Below are 27,600 nucleotides of genomic sequence, written 5' to 3'. Positions count from 1 at the left end.
ATGTGGATAGATGACTGTGCAGTACATTTCTCGAACACATACACCATCGAAGTATATCAAACAGCGCTCTACATATTTATAACACCTCGAGCATAGGGGTTAGTTTACAATCTAGATCTCTGCATGTGGGAGTCACAGAGCATTCTTGCTGCCTCTGGATAAAATTATAGAGTGAAAGACCTTCCTCACACTGTCATAGACAAACCCACCCTGCAGCACCATTACCGATTTAATCTGCAACCGACCCGATGTAGGCTGCTATACTCCACGTCTCGTGAATGAATGGAGCTTGCCAAGTCCTCACCCATCCAAGGGCACAAGATTTCTCGGGATGCACCCATGTCGAGGAGGTTAGCACTCCTTATCGATTTATAGTAACAGATTTCAAAGTGTCATGATGTAGTAGCGGACAGGTAAGAAGAACAAGAAACAGATGATTTTTATGCACGATAGAGCCTCAGACGGGTGGAGTTCAATGCATTTTTACGTAAATCAACCGAGCTATCAAATCTAAAGTATTGTTCTAGAGTCTACGATCAGTATCTGGAAGGTATTAATAAGAGAGAAACACACACACTTCTAAGGCTACAACATTCTGCACTTTAAACAGGCTATAATGTTAGATCGCTTGCATTTTCTACCTATCAGTCATATAGGGTGCTGTCTGTCTTTGTGGTATATATAGGAATGTTGTAAAAGGACTGATTTTGTATGGCACAGGGTACGAATTGTATGTTTACTACATTAACACTGTACACAGTGATATATTGCTGGGTTGGAGATCTGTTCCGTGCTCTAATATCTAAGTTCCTGTCCTCAATGGAAGAGCAGTGTAATTGAATAAGAGTCTTTCTGTATTTGACTATATGTAGGGCATGTTGCAGGGTTTAATTGTTGATACAATATGGTGAGCTGTACAAAATACAATCATAATGCTCTATTCATTCACAAGTCATCCATCTACAAACAGGTTTGAACAAAATGAGGGCAAGGTATGCACTGAAAGTTTTGAGACAGCAAGTGTTCAAAGACAAGTTGAAGTATACCACTCATGAGGTAATGATGCCCAAGCCACGTTTTGAAAGAAGCTCTGTAATCCTGGGCTTGAACAGGAAAGGGATCAAACTCATGACTGGACTGATGACCGGCCATGGTAACTTCAAAAAACACTTACACACAATGGGTATAATGGAAGAGGGCCCTAAATGTATGATCTGTGATGAGGGTGAAGAAACTGCATCACACCTAATCTTTGATTGCATGCCATTGGAGAGTAAAAGATACAGAATCTTCAGGACAACAAGAATTGTGTCTAACAAAAAACTGGTAGAGGGACTCCTTGCACTATTCAAGGGCACTGGTTGGCTTTACTAGATACCACACTAGTTTCGGTGTGGCCAGTGATGGGTTAGACCTAAGCTGTTTTAGCTCTCTTGTTAAAATCAGCCGGCCAGAGTGGCCGAGCGGTTCTAGGCGCTACAGTCCGGAACCGCGCGACCGCTACGGTCGCAGGATCGAATTCTGCCTCGGGCATGGATGTGTGTGATGTCCTTAGGTTAGTTAGTAGTTCTAAGTTCTAGGGGACTGACGACCACAGATGTTAAGTCCCATAGTGCTCGGAGCCATTTGAACCATTTTTTTGTTAAAATCAAATCAATATCACTCATCTCTCTCAGGGATGCTGTCACTCATCCGCCACTGTGGCATGAGGACATCTCAAGATCTGTATCTGCAGGAAACCGAAAATTCTCTTCTTTAAGACAGTGCTTCGAATTCTGTTTGCATAATTGTTCTGATTTCATCCCTGTCTGTGCTTAAAGAGTGCTCTCTTTCCAAACAACGAGAATGCTTTTATAATTAATGCACCCTGTGCTACTCTGTGACAGTATCGACAGATATTGCATCATCAATGGTAAATACACATGCTGTCCAGAGGCGTCTCACATATGTAGCCGGTGTGAGCGCGCCTTGGAGTTCTGTGATGTCAGTATAGCACTGTAAGAACTTTATCTGTACACCCAGAAAAAGAAAACCAACTTTCACCTGGTCGCTGTAGGCAGCAGCGGCGTGAGAATGATGGATTGCACTGGCTTGGGTCCAGCAGTGGCCTCGATGGGCGCACGCTCTTGGAGCATCTGCACTCTGCAAATAGTTCTTCGCTCCAGTCCAGTCGCATCAGCAACAGTGCCTAGGTGGTCACGTATTTCGAGAGGAAATGTCAGGTATGAAAGGGATGCCGCCACCTCTTGCTTAAGGGACCCGAACGGGCACCTGTGCATAGCTTGGCAGCTGACAGCCATGTCACTTTGCCAGGGCTGCCGGTAGCCTACTATGCGGTCCAGTGGACAGGGCAGTGCTTTCGCACATTGATTGCTTATCTGTTGCATTATTTCATGAGCAGGTCTGTAGGCTGTGCTATGTGTTATTTGGACAGTTTACAAGTTGATATTTTGTCTGTACATCAGTATACTGCATTATTTAGGAAGAGTTTGCATGTCTGTGTGTTGCGTTCTGAAATTATTTCGTTAAATTAGGAGTTGTTTGCGTGCCTGTAGTGTGTTATTTCGGTAATTTAAGGGGAGCCGGAGGTGGTCAAATCCAAAAAATTACGATTTTTTTTTTTTTTTTTTTTTTTTTTTTTTGTGCAACCTGAAATTAATTGTAACATTCCTCTTTAATGTAAACTTTGAATCATTGTTCTACTCGCCCTAGAAGTGGAGTTATTACCATTTTCCCCACACCTGCAGAGGAAATGGGCGGCCGCTGAATGCATCTAACACCCTCTCGTGACTTCCTGGCGAACTGCTTGGGATTTCTTCTAATAATTTCCGGGTATGCAGCCGGATCCCGTCGACATTCTGCCACGATATTTCGTCCCAGAGACGTCCGGCCATCATCAGGTGAGTAGTTGTGTACTCACCTGATGATGGCCGGACGTCTCTGGGCCAAAATATCGTGGCAGAATGTCGACGGGATCCGGCTGCATACCCGGAAATTATTAGAAGAAGAAATACGCCGGGAAAATTTCAGATGCTTGGGATTTTCTCAGCCTGTTACGCATACAGCGCCTTATGTTACGCATACAGCGACTGTGCAAGGGTTGGCTACATTGTTTTCTGTGACAAATGAAGCGCTAAGAGCGCCGAACATCGTCTCTTTGCTGTTTACCGTTTCGAATTAGTTCAGTGTTGCGCCTGTTGTTGGTAGTATTACACTTCTTGTGTAAAGCGTTGTTCTGGTTACGATGCCACGTTTTAGTAGCTGTGTATATAAGAAGAGGAAGAACGTAGGGAAAAGAAAATTAACACTAATACCAAGTTGCGATACTACAATTACTGAAACAGTGCATTCTTCTGCTAAGCAACACATGGCCGGCCATAGCCCTGTGACATCTTCTAGCAAGAAGCTGACTGGTGAAAGTGACAGATTTCGTGAATATGTTAGTGACAATGATGATATTAACGAAGTACTGAATATTGGATTATTATCTTCTGTGCTGAAAGAAAGTGTTCTGTGCAAAATGTGTTCAAGTGTAGGAGTGGGACTAGAGATAACAAAGCACTTTGGTTTAGCTTGTGAGATGAAGATAATCTGTGCATGTTACAAGTATCAAGTGACTTTCTACAATTCACATGCCAGTCTCTTTGGTGAAAATGGACGATCTAGAGTGTTTGATGTGAATGTTCGACTTGTGTATGGTCTTCGATCCACTGGAAAAGGGTCTGCTGCTGGTAAACTGTTTTGTGGTATTATGAACTTGTCATCGCCTCCAAGCAAATTTGGGTACTACTGTGAACTGGTAGGATCCTCTGTTGAAGATGTGGCTTTGACAACCATGAAGGAAGCAGTGGAGGAATCTGTAGAAATGAATGGTGGTTCTAGGGATTTGGTAGTGGCATTAGATGGTTCCTGGCAAAAGAGGGGTCATAAATCCCTGAATGGGGTTGTAACTGCTACTTGTGGTGATAGTGCAAAAGTGATAGATGTTGCAATATTATCAAAACATTGTAGGTGCAAAAATAAAATCAAAGGAGAGCACAGTGGAACCTGTGAGGCAAATTTTAGTGGATCAAGTGGAGCAATGGAAGTGAATGAAGTGAAACAAATTTTTGAACGTTCAGTTCCCAGATACAACGTTAGGTACAAACACTACCTTGGGGATGGTGACTCCAAAGGTTTCAAGACTATAGAGGAACTGAAACCATATGGAAATGAATTTGTAGTTGAAAAGTTGGAATGCATTGGGCATGTGCAAAAGCGTATGGGTGCACGGCTTCGAAGGCTCAAACAAACTGTGGGTTAAGTAAGCTCAGTGATGGAAAGACTATAGGAGGGAGAGGCAGGCTTACTGATGAGGTGATTGAATGTCTACAGAGATACTATGGGTATGCTATAAGGCAAAATACTAGTAATGTTAGTGACATGCGAAAAGCAGTGTGGGCATTGTTCCTTCATACTGCCTCTTCCAATGAATACCCTCAACACAACCTGTGCCCAAACGATTCCTGGTGCAAATATAATGCAGAAAAGGACTATGATCACAAACATGGTTTGCCAGCAGCTGTGATAAATGCAATAAAACCAATTTTTCATGACTTACACAACCAGAATTGTTACACAAATGTCTACACGGAAAGACGCAGAATCCTAATGAGAGCGTAAACAATTTGATTTGGAAAGTGATTCCTAAAAGGGTGTTTGTAAGCATAAAAACACTACACTTTGCCATTTATGATGCAATAGCAACCTACAACCAAGGGAACAGTGTGAAGTATGAAGTTCTGAAGGCATTAGGATTTACAGCTGGGTGAACACTGTACAAGCACTAAGAAATATTGACAGAGAAAGGATAAGAGGAGCAGAAAGAAGAGAAAGGCATATGAAGTATGATGGAACAACAGGCCAGAAAATAAGACTGAAGAGGAAGCTTTTGGAGGATGGAGAAGAAGACCCTGATAATCCATCCTATAGTGCAGGAATGTATTGAGAAACTTTGATAGCCATTTTCCGTAAATTAGAATTTTTCGAATATAAGGAACATTTTCTCAAAATCCACTCAAGCTAGAGAGATGAAATTTTTATACGGCACTCCTAGTGGTCAAACTTACATTGTAACACAGTCATTTGGCAATATGTTCAGTAGTTTCATTTCAGTTTAATTATAAAGCAATTATTTGTAAAAAAAAATTTGGGTCATTAATAAAAAAAAATAATGGGAAGGAAACTAGAAAAGATACTCCAAAATCCCTCTGACAGAACTGCAATACTAAACCACACTATATGTAAAAAAAATTCAAATTTTTCTGTTTGGTAGTTTATTCATAAATGTTCCTCAAACTTAGTGATTTTAACATGGGCAGCATAGGCACCTCCGGCTCCCCTTAAAAGTCTTACAGGTCTGTAGGCTGTGTAGAATGAACCCAAGCATGTCAGAGCATGTGTTTTGTGTCTGTGTGATAAATATACTATCTCTCAAAATCCTTCCCTAAATAAATTGTTGCAAAATAAATAAAGTAAACTCCTTCCTTACTCTCTCCAGAAGCCCAGCACACACTGAGTCACTTTCCCCTCCAGACAGCCGTCTGGGGTTAGGTCACAGAACAGATGACAGCAACCTCTGGTGGCGATACTGTATACTGGGCCAATTGGACTCCAGACCTTGTGGTGAACACACTGTTTCTCGCCATTTCCCCCACGCCAGACCGCCATCTTGGATTATGTCATGGAATTGACGATAGCGCCCTCTGGTGGCAGTAGTGTGTACTAGGTCAGTTGGACCCTGGACCCCATGGTGACCACACTGTTTCCCGCCATTTCCCCCCACCATCTTGGATTACATCACAAGATGGATGACAGCACCCACTAGTGGCAGTAGTGTGTGCTAGGTTAGTTTAGATCTCTTGGTGGAAACACTGTCTGCCGCCATTTTCCCCCGCCATCTTGGATTACTACATGGAACTGATGACAGCGTACTGTGTACTGGGTCAGTTGGACTCCATATCCCATGGCGATCACACTGTTTCCTGCCATTTTCCCCCACCATCTCGTATTACGTCACGGAATGGATGACAGCGCCCTCTGGTGGTGGTACGGTGTACTAGGTCAGTTGGCTTCAGATCCCTTGGCGACCACACTCGTTGGCCGTACTGCCTCTAATTGTTAAAATAAAATAGTGCATGGAAAATAAAGACTTATGTCGAGCACAGGCCGAGTTGTCTTCCCGCCATTTCCTAGGAAGAGGTGGTGGTTGGATGGCTTAGGTTAGTTGATATAGTCCAAGTGCTCTTGCAAAATAAATAAAGTACACTCCTTCCTCTCTCCAGCAGCCCAGTGCAGGTTGAGTCCTTTTCCTGCCAATCGGGAGGTTAGTGGAGGTAGTCCAATTGACCTATCTTCCTGCCAAAATTCGATCTTCCTGCCAAAAGCCATCATCTTGGATGACGTCATCAGATGACATCACTGCCACCATATTGGATGACGCCATCGCCGCCATCTCGGATAACGGTACTTTGTGCTGATGTCCCCCCCCAGGGGTGGGGGTCACGTCATTGGCGGCATTTTGGATAGCCGCACTTTTTGCTGATGTCTCCCGTGTCCCAATACTCTCCTTGTCTACTTCTCAGAATGCATCTTCATTTCCATTTCTCCAGACGTACTAATGCTAATGTTCCAATTACACATCTTAGACTGTCATACTCAGGTGCAACACTTATACTACTTTTCTTCCCAACGTACTGCTGCTGATTCTCATAGACAGGGGCTGCACTGCTGGCTGCAACTGTGCCGTCTTGGTGTGCTGAAACTGTCACTTCCAGTGTGGCCATATAGTTTTAACTGTGCTGGCCGCTGCTTGCTGCCACCACATCTGTTGTCCGTTGCTACCTCACCGCTCTGCATGTTGCATCGTGTCGTAGCATGAAGAATCCTGAAGTGATGATTAATAACATAATCCCATGGACCACGCACACAACGTCAACTTTTATTCTCATTGCCCTTCCCATTCCTCAGTTACCAATACTACTTTCACTCTAATTGGAAAATTTTATTTTGTTGCACTAATTATTACGGTTCAACAAAAGTTCAAAAAATAGCTCAAACACAGTTCAGAGCCTACTTATCACAGTTCTTACGCACTTCTCTGGTCATTCACAGTTCACACATATCACTATTCTTACACAGTTTGCTGTTCAGGTACAGTTCACAGTTCTCGCTAATTAAATCTAGGCTCATAATTCCAATGCACTTCAATGATTATCCCCACCAGCCATGCACGGCAAGTTGAACTAGAGAGAGAGAGAGAGAGTGTGTTTCTCTCTATATAAAAACATTGTACAGATTTCATATATATTGCATTTTGACAAACATTTGATATGCAAACCATGAGTGACCTGGCAGAAGTCAATACGATAATCGAATTCTTGCCATACCTGTCCCAGCATGGCACCGTCGGCTGTGGCAGTCGCTTCTTGTATTCTTTCCCATAGCTCTGCTACATCGCCTGGTAGAGGCGATACAAACACCAGATCTGTAGTGTGTCCCCACAGGAAAAAAGTCACACTGAGTGAGATCTGTTGATCGAGGAGGCCATTTCATGAAACAGCAGTCCCGTTCTGTAGCTAGGCCGATCCATCAATGTGGCAGCTCCGTGTTCAGATATCCAGAAACATCACGATGAAAATGGGGTGGAGCTCCGTCCTGTTGAAAGATGAACGTAGAGTCCAATTGCATTCAAGGCATCAGCCATTGCTGCAACATGTCCAAGTAGGAATATCCAGTGGCAGTTCTCTCAGCAAAAAGGAATGGCCTGTACAGTTTTCAACTTGACAGGGTACAAAAAACGTTTACCTTTCAATGCATTTGGTGGCTTTTTACCATACTTGTTTCTAAACATCCGTTGAATCGACGCCCTCCTGCGGGATCCTGCCTACAAATGACTAGGGAAGGACCCCACCACAACAGTGACTCGCAAGACCGTTGAGATGCTCAACAACTCAGGACTAGAGAAGAATATCATCAGGAAGCTGTACCCAAGGGCACTGTCCAAGATACATAATAGTTATATATAAAAACAAAGATGAGGTGACTTACCGAACAAAAGCGCTGGCAGGTTGATAGACACACAAACAAACACAAACATACACACAAAATTCAAGCTTTTGCAACAAACTGTTGCCTCATCAGGAAAGAGGGAAGGAGAGGGGAAGACGAAAGGAAGTGGGTTTTAAGGGAGAGGGTAAGGAGTCATTCCAATCCCGGGAGCGGAAAGACTTACCTTAGGGGGAAAAAAGGACAGGTATACACTCGCACACACGCACATATCCATCCACACATACAGACACAAGCAGACATATTTGCTTGTGTCTGTATGTGTGGATGGATATGTGCGTGTGTGCGAGTGTATACCTGTCCTTTTTTCCCCCTGAGGTAAGTCTTTCCGCTCCCGGGATTGGAATGACTCCTTACCCTCTCCCTTAAAACCCACTTCCTTTCGTCTTCCCCTCTCCTTCCCTCTTTCCTGATGAGGCAACAGTTTGTTGCGAAAGCTTGAATTTTGTGTGTATGTTTGTGTTTGTTTGTGTGTCTATTGACCTGCCAGCGCTTTTGTTCGGTAAGTCACCTCATCTTTGTTTTTATATATAATTTTTCCCACGTGGAATGTTTCCTTCCATTATATTGATACATAATAGTTATAAATATGTAGGCCTCGGACTGTTCAATATGCTCCATAAAATTGTACAAACAGCATCTAAAAATAAAATTAAGACAACATTGGGTCAGTGACTCAAAGGTAAAGCATTTTACTCAGTTGATGAATATAAAGATTGTAATATGGCAGATTTGCTGTTTTAACATAGAGAAAGGTACCTCTGCCTGTAGTAGGACCTAAATTTGGAAAAACAATGGCTAACATATAGGCATAATAGACCTATTTCGGGTGCTGTATATCTGTATCAATATCTTGGGATAATGACATAGCAAGGGCGTGCCCAGGATCTGAACTGGGGGAGGGGGGGGGGGGAGGGGGGGCAGGTCATACTAGTCTCAGGAAACAAGGACTTGAGATAACATACAGAACTTCTTATTAAATAAAACAGTAAATCAGTGAAAAACTGCTTTTAATAAACATTTTAAATACAAGAATGCACTTGTACAATCCGAGAAAACATGCAGCATTTCTTATGAAATAAAACAGTAAGCTAGTAAAAAAACTGCAGCTGCCCCCCGCCCCCCCTGCCCCTTGCTGGGTACACCCATGTGACATAGTGTTATCAACATGTAAATGATAATGACATAGTGTCATCAACGTGAATACTCACTGCTTAATATAAATTTGTATAATGTTTTCTTTTTTATTGTTAACAATATATAAAATTCCAAATGTGTGCTGTTGTACTACACTAACATTCATTTGATTTATATATACATTGTTATGAGAATATAACCATCTTTATACTCTAATTGAACCTATTGACGAAGCCCATTGTATAAGAAATTACTGAACGGCTAATAAAGATTCTTATTCTTATGGTATTGCTAAGGATTTATCACAGATGCTAAAACCCTTGGTGGATTATGGTCCACACCATGTGAAAACTCGGCTGAGTTTGTGAACGTACTACAGGGCACGAGGCTGAAAAATAAAGACCTCCTAGTCAGCTTCGATGTGACATCCTTATTCACATGAGTACCAATAGAAGACTCCCTGGCTTTACTCGAAGAACACTTTGAGCAGGATATCATCAAGCTCGTTCACCATGTGCTAACCACCACCTATTTCAAAAGTGGTGGGGAGTTCTACAAAGAGATAGATGGTGTAGCTATGGGCTCCCCCCCCTCCCCCCCAGGCACCAGACATAGCTGACCTATACATGGAGCACTTCGAAAAGCTAGGACTGGACACTGCTAAACACAAGCCAAAAGCCTTCTACAGGTACATTGACGACACTTTTGTGGTTTGGCCACATGGCAGGGACAAACTGCTAGAGTTCCATCAACACCTCAATGGTATACATGGAAATATCAAATTAATCATAGAGATAGAAGAGAACAGAAGCTTACCCTTTCTGGATATCCTGATCACAAGAAACATGGATGGCACTCTGGGACACACGGTGTACAGAAAGAAAACACACACAGACTTCTATCTTAATGTCAACAGCTGCCACCACCCTGCGCAAGGCAATTCTGTACTCAACACCTTAGTGCACAGGGCCAGGTCCATCTGCGATAAGGCAAGGTTGCCAGGAGAATTGCAACATCTCAAGGACACCTTAAACATAAATGGATACAGTGAGACACAAATAAGGAGAGCTCTGAAGACTGACCACAAGAAGAGAGAAGAGAGACCGAATGAAGATGAAGCAATGGGCTGTGCGTTCTTGCCACACGCGGGTCCTCTGACGTCCAAGATCACGAGAATTCTCAAGAAACATAAAGTAAAGACAGTTTTCCACATAGCGGGAAAATGCGGAACCTTCTTGGTTCAACCAAGGATCCACTAGGTCTGATGGCACCTGGTGTGTACAAGATCAGATTTGAATGTGAGATGCAATATATAGGACAGACACAGTGTTGTATCTCACAGCAGCGCAATGAACACATCAGGCATGTATACTTGGGTCAGACCAACAAATCTGCTGTAGCAGAACATAGTATGGACGAGAAGCACACCTTCGATTTTGAGGACATAGAGAAAATATGCAGCACAAACAGATTTTGGGACTCAGTAATCAAAGAGTCAATAGCAATACGGTTACACGGCAACCTAATCAGTCGCAACAGTGGCTATCATCTCAGCACAGCCTGGGAGCCTGCAATCAGGAAAATCAGAGAAGAATGTTCCATTCCACCAAGGGCCACGGATGGAGCAGACAGAGACAGACGCCAGGACTCTAATTTATCTGATTTTGTCGTTGTGGTCATGTGGGAGGCAGTATTGTGTTGCCCAATTCCTATTCAAATGTATGCTGTGTTACAAAACATCTCTCTTGCTGCAACTGCAACTGGAATTCATTGAACAGCTCCATAATTCTCTTGTGCTTACTAAACGATCCTGTGATAAATCATGCCACTTTTCATTTGATCTTCTGATAATCGTTTATGGTGAATGACCCAGACTGATGAACGATACTCAAGAATTGGTTGAAAAAATGTTTTGCAAGTCACTTAATTACAGATAGATAAATAGAATGAATGTATAGTCAGCATGCCAATAGGAGTATTGTGAAGATTAATGAAGCAATTATTAAAACTGTCAATGAATGTCCACACTTAGGATGGATGGACAAAAAAAGGATGGTCACAAAAACTAAACAGTGGAGTAAAAATTACTTTAAATGCATTTAGGAAACTGAATGTCAATTTAAAAATAAATCTTAAATTTGCTTAAAATGGAATGTCAGCCAGTGCGTACTGCCATTATTAGCATATGGAAGTGAAACATGAACATTTAATGCACAAACTGTGCAAAAATTGAGGATTGCCTATTGAGCAGTGAGCTCAGAGTTACTTTAAACACTGTTGGATGTGTTTCTGATTCAGTCCAGTATTGTAGTCTTTCTGCCTTTCTTAGCAATATGACACTACTGGAAATTCTCCAGACCAATAAACATGTGACTCACAGTGGCCACTTGTTTTAATTGACCAAATACAGTGAATCATAATGCGTAGGCTTTCACGGCCAGCATCTTGATTAGTTAAAACTTCCGGGCTGAGAGGCTGTGGTCGATCTGTAAAACTTCTTCTTGCTGACGTTTCGTTACCAACTCTGGGCAACATCTCCCGAGGTAAGTCAATGACTTGCTGCCACACTGTGGAGGTCCTGTTTATATAGAGCACATAGAGGGCACCATCATATGTCACATGGTGCTGATTGTAAGTCTTATCTCCGACTAGCATAATTATTCTCAATTGATGGTAATCGCTTCTCACATCGTTGGTGCAAAGTCGACCACCATATCTAATCTAACTTTAAGCCTTCCTCTTTTCTATTAAAATTATTGCGAGATTCACAAACACCACAATAATTTTGATAAAAAAGCGGACTACTTAAAGTTAGATAAGATATGGCAGTCAACTTTGCACTAATGATGTGACAATCGATTACCTTCAATTGGGAATAATGACATTAGTGAGAGGTAGACTTACAGTCGGCCCCACATGACGTATGGTTGTGCCCTCTATGTGCTCCACATAATCAGGACCTCCACAACGTCGCAGCCAGTCATTGACTCACCTCGGAAGATGTTGCCCACTGTTGGCAACGAAACGTCAGGAAGAAGTAGTTTTACAGATCAACCATGGCCTCTCAGCCCCGAAGTTTTAACTAATCAAACAGAGTCATTCCAGCTTGAGATGCTGGGGATGGCAACTGTGTGTGCATGAGTAATGCTTGCTTGTGGGTGTGAATGGTGTGTGAGTCTCTCTTTTACTGATGAAGTCTGTGGCTGAAAGCTTTATGTAAGTGTCTGCAACTGGACGTGTCTTCTTTGTGGTAAGTAGCGATCTGTCTTTTCCTACATTGTCAAGTAGAGTGTTCTTGTTTCTGTCTGTTATATAAAGTTTCAGCTATGTAAATGTTAACTTACAACTGTAAATTCAGGTTTATTTCTTTTAAATGTAATGATCTTTATACAACATTTAAAAAATTGTTGTTATTCTATATTCTACCAGCCAAGTGTAATATTACCTTGTCTTGCCAATCTTCACCAACATCTTCATACCAGCTTGTTAGTGGATGCCATTTTTCAGGGAGAATCCATTCCCTTCTTGTTCAAATAACTTAAGGGAATACAGCCAGGTACATCTTCGACAACTGCTGGTATTTTGCCAGGTGTACACCGTGTCTTGAAAATTACATGGTGTGCACCTGTTAAAATGTTGGTGGTTGTCAAAGACGTCACCTGGCTGCATTCTTGCTATTGTAGTTATTTGAGCATTGTATACACGAGGAGAAACCTCAGGTTTCACATTGTCATATTCTTTGCAGCCATATACTTCCATTCATACTTCTGAGGTGTCCATACCATAGCAGATTATTCATTTCATCATGTATGAAATAGTTCCCTTTATGGTAGGTTCTAGTTGAGAGGGCCAAAAATGGAAGGTTATAATTCTTTTCATTCAAGATTTGTCATTATTAAAATGGTGGTTTTACCACTTTATTATACACTGAAGTGCCAAAGAAGCCAGTATGGGCATGCTTATTCGAATACAGCGATATATAAACAGGCAGAATTTGGCGCTGCAGTTGGCAACACTATATAAGACAACAAGTGTCTGGCGCAGTTGTTAGCTCAGTTACTGCTGCTACAATGGCAGGTTATCAAGATTTAAGTGAGTTTGAACATTGTGTTATAGTTAGTGCATGAGAGATGGGACTCAGCATCTCCGAGGTAGTGATGAAGTGGGGATTTTATCATATGACCATTTCACGAGTGTGCCATGAATATCAGGAATCTAGTAAAACATCAAATCCCAGGCATCACAGAATCGTTCAACGTGACATATGTGCAACCCTACTGCAAACGGCTACAGGTTTCAGTGCTGGGGCATCAATAAGTGTCAGCATGCAAACTGTTCAGCAAAACATCTTCGATATGGGCTTTCGGAGCCGAACGTCCACTCTTGTACCCTTGATGACTGCACAACAAAAAGGTTTTACAGTTAGTCAGTCAATGAAGCAGTCTGCCATTAATACAGCGAAAACTTGTTAAGTGCAAGGGAAACACATTGGGGGATATAGCCTCTGTGCCACACAAGTGTTTAAATCTATGAGATTTATATGAAAGATATTACTAAATTGTATAATTTTATTATTAAAGTGGACTTATATCATTTGATAGTGGGTGTATTTCGTTAATACAAATGAGTAACGAAGTATAGCTGCCATTTCTTAGCTTCCGAAGATTACCTTCAGGAGGTGTGTATTGTGTATCATCCTCCTTATTGTAGTAGTCAGTACATAGTGTACAGATAACTGCCTCTACTACTCACATCCTTCTTCAGAGGGGCTAAATAAAACAAATTGTAGATTTCCAGTTTATTAAGGACTTCTCCATTGAGAATCAATGTAGCATTCATTATCTGTGATGACAGATTTTGTGCATTACTAGGCATTCAGAAGCGTACAAGACCTCTGGGTGGATAACGCTGCAGTAATGCCTTTACTTTGCGTCGAACGGTACTGATCTTTTGTTGTAGATGTTATTGGTTAAATGGAGTCTTACATTTAGATTAATATACTATACACAGAAGCCTGATTAATGTTGAGTTAGAAGTTTCCTATCCCCAAAGCATTAACAGAAGTTATAAATAAAAATAGTGAAAATCTGTTAAACAGATTATAACAGATATGGATTACTAATTCATTGTTTCACTAAATATCTAGGAAACACATTTCCAACTCTCACATAAAGAATATATTGTTACCACAGTTAAAAAATTTAATGATAATCCAAACAAAAGAGCAGTTCAGTGCAACACATCTCCTCTGTAAATATGGTTCCTCCATGAACACACAAAACTACTCAGTAATATTTGGCTTCTCTGGTGCATCACTAATCCATTTGAGAAGAAAACCTTTAAATCTCCCATCTGAGTCATATATTCAGCCATCTTGACTCATTAAGGTCAAATGGTGAGTTGTCGCTTTGCTTTTCTTATTCACAGTCAACATTTTATGCAACTGGAGAGCAATCATCTTACCCTGTCTGTAAAAGTGGTATATAATTCATTCATTCATCTCGTATAGGCCACCTTTGGACAACATTATTTCAACTGCCTTGCTTTATATATTCTGATGTTTGCTCTTTGCTCCCGCATTCATTCTTGGTGTTGCTCCTTCCTCTCCTGGGTCCAAGCCATTCCTGTTTTTAGTTTTGGCTTTTCTTGGAAACGCTGCCACGCCATTAGTTTCTCCTTGGGTGAGACAAGCTGCAAGATGAAATCATGGGTGATCCACTCTTCTTTAAGATCTTCCTCCACCTCTGTGAACTAGGGACATCTTGTTTTCTTCTCCTGAAAGTGAGTGATCATGCGATTGGTGAGTCTTCCAGGGCTCATTCGGGTCATATGTCCCTAAAACATAAATCCTTCTTTTCCGGATGGTATTGGTTATCTTCTCTATGCGGGAATACAGTTCATGATTATAATATCTTCTATATTCCCCATTCTCTTTGATGGGACCTAAGATCTTTCTCAAAATCTTCCTTTCCTTGGCCTCCAGTTTTTCGATTAGGCCTTTTTTGTGCATTACTAGGCATTCAGAAGCGTACAAGACCTCTGGGTGGATAACGCTGCAGTAATGCCTTTACTTTGCGTCGAACGGTACTGATCTTTTGTTGTAGATGTTATTGGTTAAATGGAATGCCGTTTCCATTTTTTTCACGTGTGATATGAAGGCTTTCTTCTCTGATAAGTTGGCTGTTATCCATTCTCCGAGCTATTTAAACTTTTCAACTCGCTTAATTTTGCCTTGACCCACCACAAGCACCCTTGGTGGTGAATTTATGTCAATTATAAACTCTGTTTTCTCAAATGAAATTTAGAGGCCATCTTCTGTGGTTGTACGTTAAGCTCATTAATCTGTCTCTTAGCTGTTTCCATGGATTCAGAAAAAATTGCAAGATCATCTGCAAAAGCGAGACAATTGATTTCAATATTTTGTTTCTTGTAACCCAGCCTGACACCATATTTAATTCCTTGGTTTTCTAGGTCTTTGCGCCACTCATGAGTAACCTTCTCAAGGGCACAGTTGAAGAGCAGAGGTGAGAGCCCACCTCCTTGCCTCACTCCAGTCTTTATTTCAAAAGCTTCTGATGTTTATCCTCTAAAAAATACACTGCAAATCTTGTCCAAGTAATAATATATATATATAAAAACAAAGATGAGGTGACTTACCGAACAAAAGCGCTGGCAGGTCGATAGACACACAAACAAACACAAACATACACACAAAATTCAAGCTTTCGCAACAAACTGTTGCCTCATCAGGAAAGAGGGAAGGAGAGGGGAAGACGAAAGGAAGTGGGTTTTAAGGGAGAGGGTAAGGAGTCATTCCAATCCCGGGAGCGGAAAGACTTACCTTAGGGGGAAAAAAGGACAGGTATACACTCGCACACACGCACATATCCATACACATACAGACACAATATATATATATATATATATATATACATATCTCCTCTGGTATCTAATAATCTTGTTTTGCTTCCTCTTGAATTTGCTTAATGGTGTAATGTCCTTTTTACATCTACATCCATAGTCTGCAAATCACTGAAAGTTGTATTGCAGAGGATACCACCTGTGGTACCAGTTGTTAAGGCTCCTTCCTGTTCCCTGTGAGAAGAACGATTATATAAATTCTATGTGTGCGCTGCATTTAATCTAATCTTGTCCCTCTAAACCCTACAGCAGGAAACATAGGGAGTTCTATGTTCATAGACTCATCATTTAAAGCTGATCCTTAAAGCTTGTCCAAGTAATTTTCTCAGTATAATTTGCCTCTATCAAGTGTCTGCTAGTTCAGAGTCTTCAGCATTTCTGTGACACACTCTTGTGAGTCAGATAATCCTGTTACCATTTGTAGTTGTCTATATTTTGTGACAGTGCCACGACATTTAAGAGTGTCGCCACGTCAGTACGCGCAAACGGCGATAGAGGCGCTCCGCAACTCGGCTGAGCTCGGGAGCGCCACCTAGCTACGAACGGCGCTGGCCGCATGTCACGGCACGGCAGTCGAATGACCGATACGGAATTGGTAGCATGTAACCAGCTATTGTTTCTACGTTTGTATATCCACACAATTTATTAGTGATTAAAGGTTATAACACTTTTTGGCGATGAGGTCGGATATTTTTGTTCCTGCGTTGTGGATTTGTGTGTTCGTGTCGGGGCAGACATGGAACAGCTTATGCAAGTGCTCATTGAGCAGCAAAAACAGCTAACAGCTCCTATTCAGGCGTTGTCGACGTCGCTTACTCATCGTCTGTCTTCCTCTTCTCCGCCTCCGTTCCCTCCTTACGACGAGGCCACTGAAGACTGGGAGGATTATGAGAAGCGTTTGTGGCAACACTTCTTGGCTTTCGGCGTTGTCGACGCTCCTATGTGTAAGTCGTTATTTCTATCTTGGATTTCCCCACAGATCTATCAGCTGCTATCTCAGTTAGCCCCGCTGCGGGAACCTACCTCTCTGTCCTTCCAAGAAATGTGTGACTTATTGTCTAACTATTACCGAAAAAACACCTACGTCGTTGCCGCCTGCGTGGCGTTCTACCGGTGTCGTAAACAGCCCCATCAATCTTACCGGACTTGGGCGGCGGAACTACACAGTCTGAGTAGGAAATGTCAGTTTGTCATGGACACTCATCATGAGTCTTATGCTGATTCAATGGTTAGGGATGCTATTCTATGGGTTGCTCCTGATAAAGAAGTTCGGCAACATGCCTTACAACTGCCAAACCCGTCGCTGTCGGAAGTTCTAAGCATTGCTCAATCTTTTGAAGTGTCTCACACTGCTGGTGCGCAAATAGACGCGTGGTGTGATGTAGGCGCTATACAGACCACTTTCGACATCGACAATTTGCCTGTTTCCCAGGGGACCGACGATGTGGCGGCGGTTCACTCGCATTAACAACGTCGCGTTGGGCCGCCACGCTCGCAGCGAAAACAGCAACCACAGAAGCAGGTTCGTTCCGCACTTCCTTGTTGTCCACGTTGTTTCGTACAGCATGGCAGGGCCGCTTGTGCAAAACGTTGGGCCACGTGTAATTCATGTAGGAAAAAAGGCCACATTGCTTCTGTGTGTCAGTCCCCTAAAGTTCCTGTCGACGAGGACGAGGCATCGGACATGGATGTTAACTGTGTGCTTTCTCAAACGTTCATGTTCTGGATAAAGACATTCGCATGCAAGTGGACACTGGCTCTGCAGTAACTCTCATTAATTCTTGCACGTATTTGGAGTTGGGCTCCCCTCCCTTGTCTCCAGTTACGCGAAATCTGAGAACTTATAATAAACAGAAAATTCCTATCGTTGGCCAGTTTGATGCTTCCACTGCCTACAAGTCTGTTGTTCGGCCCCTCACGTTTTATGTGGTGGATCATGCGGGCACTGAAAACCTGTTTGGTTATGATGCTTTCCAGTTGTTCGGGTTCTCCATTGATGATGATGTGCACCTCATATCTGAGGATATTCCGTATCAACAGCTGGATGGATTGTGTTCTGAATTCTCGTCCGTGTTCTCTGCTGGTCTGGGTCGTGCCAAGGATTTTGAAGCCCACATTACTCTTAAACCTACAGCTCGCCCTAAGTTTTTCCGGGCACACCCTATTCCGGTGGTGTTGCGTGCACCTGTCAAGGCTGAGATAGACAGGTTAACAGCTTCAGGGATTCTCCTTCCTGTTACCTCCAGCGAATGGGCATCGCCAATCGTGGTGGTTTCTAAACCAAACGGGAGCCTGCGATTATGTGGTGATTTTAAAGCCACTGTCAATGCTCAGAGCCTCATTGACACTTATCCTCTTCCCCGTCCTGAGGAGTTATTTACCAAGCTCGCTGGGGGCCAGTTCTTTTCCAAACTTGACTTATCGGAGGCGTACCATCAGTTGCCATTGGATGCGTCTTCCAAGGAATTTCTCGTCATGAACACTCCTTGTGGGTTCTATCAGTACCAGTGGTTAACGTTTGGCGTCGCTAGCATGCCGGCCATTTTTCAGCGGTTTTTGGAACAGCTCATGGCTTCCGTTTCCGGCTGCATATACTATCTGGATGACATTGTTGTCATGGGGGCCTCTACTGAGGAGCACCTTCGCAATTTGTGTTCACTGTTTCGGGTTCTGCATTCAGCTGGGTTGAAGTGCAATCTGGACAAGTCACAGTTCTTCCAACCCTCCATCATGTATCTTGGTTTCCACTTGTCCTGTGAGGGTATACGTCCTCTACGTCAGCATGTTGTGGCCATTACCGCTCTACCCCGGCCGTCTACGGTAAAAGAACTTCAGGCATTTCTAGGCAAGATTGCTTATTATCACAAATTCATTCCATCCACGGCGGCGGTAGCTCATCCTCTGCATCAGCTGTTACGCAAAAACGTTCCTTTCTGTTGGTCCGACGAGTGTGAGCAGGCTTTTGCCCGCCTGAAGGCTCATTTGCAGTCGGCGCCTTGTCTTGCCACATTCCATCCGGGTCAGCACTTGGTTCTGGCGACTGACGCATCCCAGTATGGCCTAGGGGCTGTTCTCGCCCATCGGTATGAGGATGGGTCAGAACGACCCATCGCCTATGCTTCCAAGACCCTCAACGATGCGCAACGGCATTATTCTCAAATCGAAAATGAGGCGCTCGCTATCATTTATGCTCTAAAAAAGTTCAGCGTTTTTTTGTATGGTTCTAAGTTTCACCTCATCACCGACCACAAGCCGCTGGTCTCTCTGTTCAGCCCATCGGCGTCGCTTCTGGATAAGGCAGCTCACCACCTGCAACGTTGGGCCTTATACTTGTCTCGTTTTCACTATGAGATTCACTATCGCCCCACGGCCCAGTATGCCAACGCTGACGTGTTGTCGCGTTTGCCGATGGGCCCCGACCCGGTTTTTGATCGAGATGAACTACTCTGTTTCCACATTGATGAGGCAGAATGTCGTGCGGTCGAGGGTTTTCCACTTACAGGTTCGCAGGTTGTGTCAGCTTCTGCGCAGGACCCGGTCCTGCATCAGGTGATCGGTTTTATTCAACAGGGTTGGCCGGACAGGACCAAGGGCCGGGCATCGGATCCCCTTCGCAAGTACCATGCCTTGCACCTTCGTCTGTCTGTTCGTGATGGTGTTGTTCTTCTGGCCATGGATGGCGCATCTTCACAGGTCGTGGTGCCAGCCTCTCTTCACAAAGATGTTCTCAAACTGTTGCATGAAGGCCATTGGGGGATTTCTCGGACTAAGTCCCTGGCCCGCAGGCATGTTTATTGGCCCGTATTGATTCGGACATCGCCCACGTGGTCGCTGCGTGTGGTCAGTGTGCTCAACAACTGGCTGCACCCCGTACAATGCCCTCTCCGTGGCCTGACCCGGCGCAGCCATGGGAACGGGTGCACGCTGACTTAGCCGGCCCCTTCCTCGGCACTTATTGGCTGCTGTTGATTGACGCCTTTTCGAAGTTTCCGTTTGTTGTTCGATGTCCGTCGCCCACCACTGTGGCGACGACGCTGGCTTTGTCCAAAATCTTTGCGCTAGAAGGTCTTCCATCCACGATTGTCACGGACAATGGCCCTCAGTTCTCTTCGTAGGCCTTCCGTGATTTTTGTACTGGACACGGGATTCATCATGTTACAGCACCGCCCTTCCATCCGCAATCAAATGGGGAGGTCGAGCGCCTTGTCCGCACTTTCAAAAGCCAGATGCAAAAATTCCTTAGTGATTTTTCCACAGATGACACTCTGTTGCACTTTCTGAGTTGTTATCGCTTCACGCCTCTGGGTGATCGCAGCCCTGCTGAACTCTTGCATGGCCGCCAACCGCACACTCTACTGCACCTGCTTCACCCTGTCAGGCCTTGTACTGTGTCCCCTCGTGTGGAAAAATACTCGGTGGGTGCTGACGTGTGGGCATGAGGGTATGGATCTCGCCCTAAATGGATTCCAGGGGTGGCCAAGGCTCTTCGCGGCCGCCGGCTTTGTGAAATACGTACGGACGACGGCATGGTTGTTCGCCATTACGACCAGATGCGCCCACGAGTGGTGGCCACGCCAGTGCCACCGCCCCTTCCTTCGCCTCCACCAGCCCGAGAAGCCAGTCCTGTCACTGCTGCCAATCTCCCGTGCGTGTTGCTGCAGCCGACGTTGCTACCGCTTCCGAGTCCGCCGGAACCGGCCCCAGTCGTGACGCCGCCTTCTCTGGGACCCATCTCGCTGGAGCACACCCCCAGGTCCACGACACCTATGGATGCTGCTCCGGGGTTTTCACCCATCATCTCGTCCAGGTGGCACGTTCCACGCACGGGCGTCCGTCCTGGACATTTTCGACTGTACTCTCGTGTTTCTCCACGGGATCTTCTCGGGGCCTCCCAAGAGGCCATGGATGTCTCCACGCAGTCCGTGTCTCCCAGGAAGTGAGTGTTTTTTTTTCAAGGGGGGAAAAGTGTTGTGACAGTGCCACGACATTTAAGAGTGCCGCCACGTCAGTACGCGCAAATGGTGATAGAGGCGCTCTGCAACTTGGCTGAGCGCGGGAGCGCCACTTAGCTACGAACGGCGCCGGCCGCATGTCACGGCACGGCAGTCGAATGACCGATACGGAATTGGTAGCATGTAACCAGCTATTGTTTCTACGTTTGTATATCCACGCAATTTATTAGTGATTAAAGGTTATAACACTATATATGTTCAATATCCCATTATTCCTATCTGGTATGTGTTATTCACACTTGATCAATATTCTAGGATGGGTTGCATAAGTAATTTGTAAACAATGTTTTTCGTAGAATGACTGTATTTCCCTAGCATGGTATTCTACACAATAAATTAAAGTCTGCCACTTTACCTACAACTGAGTCTATGTGACCACTCCATTTCATATCCCTGCAGATAGTTACATCCAGGTATTTGTGTGACTGACCAACTCCAGTTGTGATTCATTGATACTGCAGTCATAGGATACTGTATGTTTTTGTTTTGTGCAGTGCACAATTTTAAATATTTGAACTTTTTAAAACAGATCACCAGTCTTCGTAATACTTTGAATGTTTGTATTACACTTACTATACAGACAAACTGAACATCCCTGATGAAGTAAAAAAATACCAAGTAACACTAAGCAGAAAGTTGAGCAATGAAGAGACCACAGTAGGAGTATATGAAAGGTGGAACAGGTTTGAAAAAGCCATTAAGGATGCTGCAGAGGAAATAATAGGCATAAGGAGGAACAGAAGAACCCAGGAGTGGTTTGATGAAGATTGCAGGTCAGCAATAGAGGAAAAGAACAGGGCAAGAACAAAAATGCTACAGAGAGAAACCAGAAATAATGTGGAACAATATAGAGAATTAAGGAGAAGGCTAACAGACTGTGCAAGGGAAAGAAAAGAGAGTGAAATAAGAAGAAATTTCAATAACTAGAAGAACTAAAGGAACAGAGTGAAATAAGAAAGTTCTATCATGCCATAGGCAAAATGAAGAATAGATTCCAACCAAAAACAATGGCCTATTCCAGTAAAGATGGGAAAATGATAAGGGAGGAAGAACAGATAGTGGGAAGATGGGCAGAATATTTCAAAGATACACTAAGCACCAGCCTAGAAAATGAAGAGACATCTGCACAGGAGGGAAGAGTGGAGCTGGAAGTAGACAATGAAACCAATGAGGCAAGAAAACCAACACTACAAGAGGTCTCCCAGGCTGTGCACAAGTCAAAAAACAATCGAGCCCCTGGGGAAGACAGCATAATTGCTGAATTAATAAAAACTGGTGGTGAGGCTCTAATAAAGGAACTGCACACATTAGTATCAGATATATGGGAAACAGAAACTATGCCAGATAATTGGAAAATTGGAATAATAGTCCCCATTTATAAGAAAGGGGACAGAACAGCATGTGAAAACTATAGAGGTGTAACACTCCTAAGTACAGCTTATAAGATCTTCACAAGTATATTAAACGAAAGGATACAGAAGTGTGCAGAAGGCATACTAGGGGAATATCAGTGTGGCTTTCGAACGGGCAGAGGAACAACTGATCAAATATTTGTGATAAGGCAAATGATGGAAAAGTTCTATGAATATGATATAGATCTGCATTTCTTATTCATCGATTTCAAACAAGCCTTTGACAGCATAAATCGGCAAGAACTATACAGAGTACTGAAAGAAGTTGGTATATGTGCTAAATTAATAAGACTAATCAGAATGACAATGACAGAGACAAGAGCAAAAGTAAAGGTCCTTAGCAGAACAAGTGAAAGCTTTGACTTTAATAAAGGTGTGAAGCAAGGGGATAGTCTCTCCACTGTCCTATTCAACATTGCCCTGCATAGTGCAGTAAATAAAATCAACAAAAAAGGCACCATATTTATGAAAACTAGCCAGATATGTGCATACGCTGATGACATTGCTATAGTAGGAAGAAATACCAATACACTCCTAGAAACATACCGGGCAATGGAAACAGAAGCCTTAAAAATTGGCCTCATAGTAAATGTAAACAAAACAAAATATATGGTAATGTCACAATCTGAGGCCAGAAGAACCCCTAAAAACCTAAACATCAATGAGAAATGCTTCAATGGAGTGTCCTCTTTTAACTACTTGGGAGCCCTAATAACAAATGATAACAGTATTGGAAAGGCTATAAGGGAAAGAATACAAGCAGGAAACAGAGCTTACTTTGCAAATATGCAGCTTTTCAAAAGTAGCCTTGTTACAAGAAAAACTAAATTGCTAATATATAATTCCCTAGTCCGCCCAGTTATCACATACGGCTCAGAGGTATGGACGTTGACAGAACACGATAAAAATGCTCTAAGAAGCATTGAGCGGAAAATACTACGCAAAATCTATGGGCCAATAAGGGAGGAAGAAGGCTGGAGAATACGCTACAATGCTGTATTACAGGAGTTAATACAAGGCAGGAACATAGTAAAATTTGTTAAATCACAGCGAATACGATGGCTAGGACACTTGGAGAGAATAGCAGAGGGTAGAATTCCAAAGAAAATGATGAAAGGTATGATCCATTCAGTTAGGCGAAAAGGGAGACCTAGAAGAAGATGGATCGATGAGGTAATAATGGATATCAGCAATATGGGAGTCCGGGGGTGGAAAAGAGCAGCAAATAACCGAGAAGTGTGGAGGAAGATTGTTGAAGAAGCCAAGACTCACCAAGGGCTGTAGAGCTACTGAAGAAGAAGAAGAAGATTATAGATATCTGAATCACTGTGAAAAATCTGAGATTATTATTTATATTCCCTCGAGGTCTTTAATATACAGCATGAAGAGCAAGGAACCCAGCAAACTTCCATGGAGCACATCTGAAGTTACTTCTACCTCTGTCAATGACTCTTCATCCAAGATAACATGCTGCATCCCCCCTACTACGAAATCGTTAACCCATTCACAAATGTCATTTGATGCCCCATATGATCATAGATAATAAGCATAGGTGTGGTACTAAGTGAAATACTTTTTGGAAATTGAGAAATGCTGCATCTACCTGACAACCTTGGTCCATAGCTTTTAGGATGTCATATGAGAAAAGTGAAAGCTGCACTTCACAGTATTGAAGTTTTCTGATACCATGACAGTTGGTATGAAAGAGGTTGTTCTGTTCAAGATACCTCATTACACTTGAGCTCAGAATACGTTCTGAGATTCTGTATCAAATAGATATCAAGGGTATTGGATTGCAGTTTTGTGGCTCACTTCTGCTATCCTGCTTGTGGATGGAAGTAACCTGTGCTTCCGACTGCTGGGCAGAGTTTTCCGTTTGAGGGGTCTACAGTAGATTATGCTTAAAAGAGGAGCTAAATCTGGCATAAATTCATTATAAATTCTGTTAGTGATTCCATTGGGCCCTGGAGCTCTGTACACTATTAGTGATTTCAGTTATGTCTCAACACCCCTGACACTAATATTATATCACTAATTTTTGTAGGGATGTGCTGGTGAGAGAATTTAACTGAGGCAATACCCCTGGATTTTCATTTGTCAATGAAAATTTGAAAACTGATTTCATTGTTTCCACTTTTGTTTCAGTGTTTCAGTCCCCATCTCATCCATGACAGTCTGGATACTAGCTTTGAAGCCATTATCAGCTTTTACATAAGACCAGAATTTATTTCGGTCTGTCAGACATCTTTTGACAATATTCTGCTATTGTAATCATTGAAGACTTCACTCATTGCTCTCTTCACTGCCAAATGTGTTTCATTCAGCATAGCCCCATGCTTTGTTTTACACTTATTATTCAGTAGTCTCTTGTCCTTCGGAACCTTCTTTAAGTGACAGTATACCATGAGGGATCTGTTCCATCATGATCTATTCCACTAGGTACATATGTCAAGTACCTGATCAACTATTCTTCTAAACCTTGTGTCACAGTTCTTCTGTATGCCCCCCCTTCAGAGTAAAATACAACACTACCATTCTCTTTGGCTACAAGGTGCAGTCAGTTGGAAGTGAGAAATGTGGATGATAAGTAAATAAACTGTTCATTATTTCAGAAGTAATCACTATAATTGTTCATACATTTATCCTACTGTAGGACAAGATAGTCAATGCCTTCGTGGAAAAATGTTCACAGTTGCCTATCGAACATGATTGTACTCTGCCATGCGTCTCTTTGCCCGAAGCAAAACGATAGCCATGAATGAATTTCTACAGGGCTCTGAAAATATGGAAGCTGTAGGGTGGAGAACAGGACTGTATGGAGGTGTAAGTGCGTCCCAGCAAAACTACCCCCTCCCACTCCTCCACTCCTGCCCACATGTTGTTTCAAGTACACTGTAGAAGTTTCTCTGGAAGGCCTTACACATCCTCCATACAATCCCTATTTTTGCCACATTCAGTTTCTGTATTTTTGGGCCTGAACAAAGATATTCGTGGCTATCAATTTGCTTCAGATGAAGAGGTGCATGCCTGGGTACAGTCATGGTTCTGTAGCCAACCGCAAACATTTTTCCATGAAACCATTGATCTTGTCTCACAGTGGGATAAACACATTAACAGTTAGGGCTGTTACATTTGAAATAATAAAGAGATTACTTACTTTCTTCCCATATGCCGTATTTTCATTTGACTGCTATTTATAGTTTGCTCAAAATATAAATCCTTCTGCTTGTTTTTTGTTGCTACAAATGCCACACGTCACTTATACAAGTTTGTACATGGACATCCTCAAACAAGTCAGGTTTATTTGTTGATGTTAGATCCAATATGTTTCCAGCGTGAGTAGGATTATGAATAATCGGTTCTAGCTAGTTATCAGAGAATTCATTTAGTACAGTTTTGCGAGATGAATGTGGAATCACTAAATTCTATCTTGGCATTGAACTTGAGAATAAGTAATCTCTCATTAAGAAGTTCTCATAAGATTGTATCTGACTTGTACTTTTAGTAATTCCGTTATTTATGTCTATAGCATCTTCGGTGGTGGAGTTTCCAAAATGTGTATTGCTGTAACTTCTGTTATTTCTTTTTGGCAAAGACTTCTTAGTGTTTAGTAATGCCTCATTTTTTCTTTAAATCTTTCATATTTCTGGTGCCATAAAATAGAAATATATGAATGTCCAAAAGAACAGACATGAGACATTCACATAATTTGATAGGCCTAGCTGGGCAATGAATCTACCTTCTTCAGTGCAGAGACTGAGCGAGGTGGCATAGTGGTTGTGCAGCATACTGGGCTCGCGTTTGGGAGGACGACAGCTCAAACCCGCATCCGGCCATGCAGATTTAAGTTTTCCTTGATTTCCGTAAATCACTTCAGGCAAATGCCGGGATGGTTCCTTAGAAAGGGCACGACTGATTTCCTTCCCCATCCTTCCCTAATTCAAGCTTGTGCTCCATCTCTAATGACCTCGTTGTCGATGGGACATTAAACATTAATGTCCTCCTTCAGTGCAGATGCCCAGATACATCCGACCTCCTGTGGGTATCTTGGAAGAGAGAATATGGAGGAAATGGACTGGTGCTGTGGATAACTCGCATTTGACGAGGGTGTGGATCAGCCATGAGGTGAGCTGAGATAGTCCTTGCAGTTGTGATAACACAGTGTCCTGGATGGCACAGTGGTTACCGCACCTGCCGGTTCCACATAATGTCCCAATGCAGCTGACAGCAGTGATCCCTCCCCTTTCGTTTCTTCCCCTCTCCACCTTCAATTTGCACATAAAATACAAGTTTTGCACTGATTGATCTTTTGTACTGTTTATTACACAATAGAATAGTTACTTGTCATTAATATCTCTTTCATTATGATAAAATATTATTGAAAAGACTATTACGATTTCTTCTTCTACCAAGACAGTCGATACCTGCAGCTCTTGTTTCTATGCCAAGTTCTTTTTGCGAAGCTTACAATGTAACACCCTTCTTGCCTTTAATGAAAAGCTTAGCCATTTTTTTGTTTTTGCATAAGTAGGCTTTACAGTTTGTTCCAACCCATTTGACCAGTGTTCTCTAGAAGTCGAAGATATTTTGGTGTCTTATCACTATGATGTCCCTTTGGATTGCATTGGTTTCTTCATCATCATCCTCTTCACATCCTATGTTGTTGTCAATTTTCAATGTGAGTTTGTCAATGTTGAGTTAAAAAAAAATCATAACAAATACCAGTACTTATTTCTTTTTTTGCCCCACACTGTATACTGATAGATAATTTACAATTTTCCACTCTGCATCTGAAAATAACACTTGAATAAATTGCTTTTTGATATTGCAGTGCAGCCACTTTTTCCTGGATCAGGATACACAATACTTGTGCGGGAAGCATTGGTATGGGTTGTCTAGTATTATGGTGAATATGTAGTCATGAATGTTTATTCAAGAGAAACATTCTTATCACCTGGTGCCATACTTACAGTGGCCCATGAGCTGGTCGTGACTTGTAGGTAGCAGCTGGT

Source organism: Schistocerca piceifrons, chromosome 1, assembly GCF_021461385.2.
Source record: "Schistocerca piceifrons isolate TAMUIC-IGC-003096 chromosome 1, iqSchPice1.1, whole genome shotgun sequence".
Classification (NCBI taxonomy): Eukaryota; Metazoa; Arthropoda; class Insecta; order Orthoptera; family Acrididae; genus Schistocerca; species Schistocerca piceifrons.
This window is presented reverse-complemented; position numbering follows the sequence as displayed.